This window comes from Mus caroli, chromosome 4 (assembly GCF_900094665.2).
Source record: "Mus caroli chromosome 4, CAROLI_EIJ_v1.1, whole genome shotgun sequence".
NCBI lineage: Eukaryota > Metazoa > Chordata > Mammalia > Rodentia > Muridae > Mus > Mus caroli.
In genome coordinates, this window is record NC_034573.1 from 131,337,139 (window position 1) to 131,342,027 (window position 4,889).

General features: G+C 50.8%; 1 protein-coding gene across 2 annotated transcripts in view; it reads right to left on the bottom strand.

The window, feature by feature from the left end:
• The window catches only part of Plekhm2 (pleckstrin homology and RUN domain containing M2), a 40,544-nt gene that overhangs the window by 24,033 nt on the left and 11,622 nt on the right, over window positions 1-4,889 (bottom strand). The window lies entirely within an intron of this gene.

The window sequence follows — 4,889 nt, forward strand, 5'->3', positions numbered from 1 at the left end:
GGCCAGCCTGGTCTACAGAGTGAGTTCCAGGACAGCCAGGGCTATAGAGAAACCCTGTCTCGAAAAACCAAAAAAAAAAAAAAAAAAAAAAGGAAGAAAAAAGTAAAAATGTAAACGCCTATAGATTTGAACCTGTTTCTTGGATGATTGTCAGAGAACTATTGGGGACCATGGACCCATGACCCTCCCTCCTTGAGCCTCTCCTTGAGACTCACGGAGGAGCACCCCACTTCTGGGAAGAACTCACTCTACTGTTCAGAGGATGTCCTCTGGGAAAGGCAGATTTCAGAGCTGGCAGAACACTCCATTCTGCTTGTGCTATCTACGCTGCCTCGGTGCCACAGTGGCAGAGCTAAGTAGATTCTATCTGGCTCTGCGTAGAGAAAGGATGCTGGCCCATGGCCTAGGGTCCCGAGAGAGGTGGTAAGCAGCACACTATGACAGCTGAGCTGGGAGCAGTGTCTCCTCAGGTCAGTTCAGCAGAGGCCAGAAAAGCAGGTGGTTCGGTCTTCAGGACAGATAGTTCAATTAGCATTACTAACTGCCTAGTATGTGTGGGTATGAAAGCTCTCTGTATCTCAGTCTGGCAGTCTTGGGGCTCAAACCCAGGGCCTTGTGTATGCCAAATAACTAGACTACCCTGACTATGCCCCTAACCTCCAATGCCAATCTTCACAGCAATCTGCAATGTCCTGGCTTTGTAACACATTCTAGCGCTGTAGATAAATTATATGCAACTATACATCTGATATGGCACCAGGGGTGATAAGTGTTATTTTAAAGCAAAGAAGGACACGGGCCTGTTATCAGTTCTGGGCCAGGGACGATCGTCCAAGGATGATCACTGAGGTTCCTCAAGGATGAGTGTCCGTGTCTCAGAACACGTGCAAAGGCCCTGAGGTGGAACCAACAGTGAGAAGGCTGACACGGCTGTGCTCAGGGGTAAGGATGTGAGCAAGATGAGGCCCGGAAGGAAGGCGATGGCCGAACCCTCCCTGTACTGGCCGTGTAAGAACTCCAGACTTCATTTCCAGTTTAACGGGAACCCACTAAAGGGCGAACCACCAGGAGCTAGCATGATCAGATGCATGTCACAGGCTCTGTGTGGCACATCCAGACTGTGGATGCCCAGGGGAGGTAGAAAGCTTGGTTGGGAGAATCCCGATCGTGTAGATGGGGAGCGATGGGGAGCCAGGGCACCAGCACCAGGGCAGCCGTGGTGCTGGAGGAAGTGAGCGGGGGTCCGGGGGTCTTCAGTGGGTGAGAGGCTGTGTGAAAGTGGTGCTGATTCTAGGTTTTCAGGTCCCAGCCACTGAATAGTCCCATTCATAGCCCAGGTGGCACTCTGCCAGGAGACGTTAAACGGGAGCTGTCCAGGAGGTGGTGGGGAAATGGGCTGAGAGGCACTACGGCAGCCATGTTGGAAGCTGAGGTCAGGGAGAGGGTCTCTGAGTGCTGCCCAGGAGGCATCACCCTCGACCAGGGGCTCTACAGGAGCCCTCGCAGAACCTGAGAACTATAGCCATGCCCAGGCCCCTTCCCAGAGTAACTCAGCAGAGTCCACATGTGGGCCAGACACCATTCCTAGGAAACCCCACACACGCACACACAGCCAGCCTGCTGGGGGAACGGCAGGTGTGGTCCAGAGGCAGGACCACCACTAAGCAATCCACTGTGGCTGGAGCCCAGAGGCTGAGGGGGTTGGTGATACAGGATGAGGTCAGGAGGGCATCTGAGAGTCACATAGGACAGTGCATGCTGCAGAAGCCACGTCAAAGAGTTTCCAGAGAGAGGACACCATGGGTTACTGGGGTGACAGTGGCCCAGGACCTAAAAGAATGCAATAGGATCCTTGATGGAAGCCCCTGGGGTAAGGGGCAGGGATGTTCCATGGAACATGTCTAGTGTAAACAAGGCATTTTTAAAATGACTGCAATAACTGGAACTTGGAACTCAGTAGATTCTTGATCTCCTTGTTTTGAGTCATGGTCTCTTGTAGCCTAGGCTGGCCCTGAACTTGCTATATAGCAGAGAATGACCTTAAACTTGTGATTCTCCTGCCTTCAACTCGCAGGTGCCGAGATTACAGGCATGCACCACCATGCCTGGTTTACACAGTGCTGGGGATTGAACCCAGGGCTTCATGTGTGCTACGCATGCGCTTTACCAACTGTGAAGAGCTACAAGCCAGCCCTGATGACATTAAGGAAATTTATCACTATTTTTTTTTCCTCTTGTGAGATATGATTTCTCCATGTAGCCCTTGCTGTTCTAGAACTCACTCTGTAGAACAGACGGGCCTAAAACTCCTATCTGACTGCCTCTGCCTCCTGAGTGCTGGGATTAGCAGTATGCCTCCCCCTCAGGCCCCCTCCCATCACTGTCTTACTAAAGTGTATGTAAAAAGTAGCCGTGGCATCAGTTCCCGCAGGAAGAATCATCTATATGGACACAGAGCACGCTCAGTAGAATATATTCAAGAGGATAATTAGAAAAAGACAGAGAGGAAGGACGGGAGCCAAAAAATAGGACACAACGAATACTAAAAACTCCTTTAACCAGTTTGCTAAAAGGATGTTGGGAAAACAGGTAGAACAAGAAAGCCAGCCTTGCTCCAGGAGTGGGGGTGACTGCCATGACACAGGTGGGCTGGTATGCTTGCCTACAGGAGGATGCCAAAGTTCCCATCAGAAGAAGTTTCAAAGCATCCAAGTAAGGAGCTTGGCGGTTAAGAGCCCTGGCTGCTCTTCCAGAGAACCCAAGCTCAATCCCCAGCACCGTCATCAGGTGATTCACAACTGTCTGTAATTCCAGCTCCAGGGGACCTAACCTGCCTATTGTGGCCTCTGCAGGGGCCTGCACACAAACACCATACACTCACATAGACACATATGCAGAAATAAAGCAATACAAAAACAAAACAAAAGATCAAGCCAGTGCACGCCTTTAACTCCAGCACTCAAGAAGCAGAGGCAAAGAGATGTGAGTTCGAGGCCTGCCTGGTCTACAGAGTGAGTTCAAGGACAGCCAGGGCTCAAGAGAAACTATATCTCAAACAAACAAACAAACAAACAAACAACCCAGAACAAAAACTAAACCAAACCAAACAACAACAAAAACAAAAAAATCCAGGTCCGCTGGACAAGAGAGAGCCAGAATATTATAATCCCGTAAAGCTGTTTTTTGTTTTATTTAAAAAGGCTGCCTATTCCCAGACCACACCCTGGACTGGCTAAGCGGATACTTTGTCCCCCATTTTTGGGGGTATGCTCAGGCACCAGGCCTTGGGAGAGATTTCAGGGTTCATCCTGGACTCCCTTAAAGCCAGGAGGATGCTTTCCTTAAGTGCCCTGGGGAGACTAGCCATCATGTGACTGCACCAGCCCCATGACTTCAGGGAAACGGGGGTGGCACTCATCACCAAGCCAAGAAATGTCTGACGCAGAGCATTCTGATTAGGGCTGGTCTTGTCTTCCCTGTGGACACATGACTCAAACAAAACAAAACCATAGAACCCCACAGCAGGTCCCATCAACCCTTAGGAATTGGTCCCTAACAGGTAATTTAAACATGGCTGTGTGAGATTATGAATGGCCAAGTGCAAAGATGGGGACAGATGACTTTTCTTTTACCCTGGTCAGTTGGGACTGAAAGAGGCCATATGCTGTCCAGACTGACAAGAGACTCTGCTGCTGTCCTTGGGGGGAGAGGGGGTCACACTCTTGTCTTCACAGGACAGGATAAACCCCACTTCGACAATGTCAGGAGAGTGTACACAGTATTAGGAGAGTGTACGAGGCAGGATGGATCCAGGGCAGAGAATGGCTGTGGTAACCAGCTGCTGCTCAGAGAACCCACAGCAGCACACGCCCATTCCCACCCCTGCCAGTCACAAGGCAGATTGGTCCCTAGTCCTGTTCCATCCTTGTGCTTAGTCCTGCTCACTCAGAGAATGCACAGACCTAAAACATAGAAGAAACAGCCTAGCAACGTGGAAGGCGGGCGAGCCTCTCTGCTGTTGCCCGGAGTAGAGGTTACCTGGTAACAGCAGCTTCGTGCTGGCCTCACTTGAGGATTCGGATGACTGACTGCTAAGGAAGCTCTCAGGAGTCCAGGCCCAGAGCAAAGGAAGGAAAGATGGGCTCGCCCAAGTCAGCCTTTTAAATAATTGAGTTGATGGCAGCCACACTTAAGTGAGCTCAAATCAACGATGGAGCGGACACAGAGATCCTCGATCCTCGAGGAACTTGGTAGACCAGTGAAGCTTCCCTCAGACACTGCAGCAGGAGCGAGTGAGCAGTCGTGTGTCCCGGGAGAAGTGACAGGGCAATGTCCGCCTTGCAGGTTAGAACTCTATTCCAGGCACGGCCATTGACTGGGCAGGAAGCCGGACTTAGTGTAGTTTTGAGTCAAGGTGACTCCCTGTGCAGCCCATGCTGGTTTCAGATTTGCCATCGTCCTGCCTCAGCCTATCAAGTGCTGGGGTTGCTGTGTATGTCACCATGCCTGGCAGCCCCTCAGGTCTCCCTGGTCACTCATGTGAGGCTGGCCCTTGGAGGAGGCTGAATAAAGGTCACCCGTTTATTACCTTGGGAATCAGGGCATCTTCAAATTCTGATTCATAAACTTCTCAGGAAGAGGCCAAAAGACGATATGTCCAATCAGTGACAGATGGAGAAGAGAAGTATGACTATGTCCCTTCAGGAGGGTCTCCAGAATTCTGGCCCTTGTTTTGTTGTTTTGTTTTGTTTTGTTTTGTTTGTGGTTTTTCGAGACAGGGTTTCTCTGTGTAGCCCTGGCTGTCCTGGAACTCACTTTGTAGACCAGGCTAGCCTCGAACTCAGAAATCCGCCTGCCTCTGCCCCCCGAGTGCTGGGATTAAAGGCGTG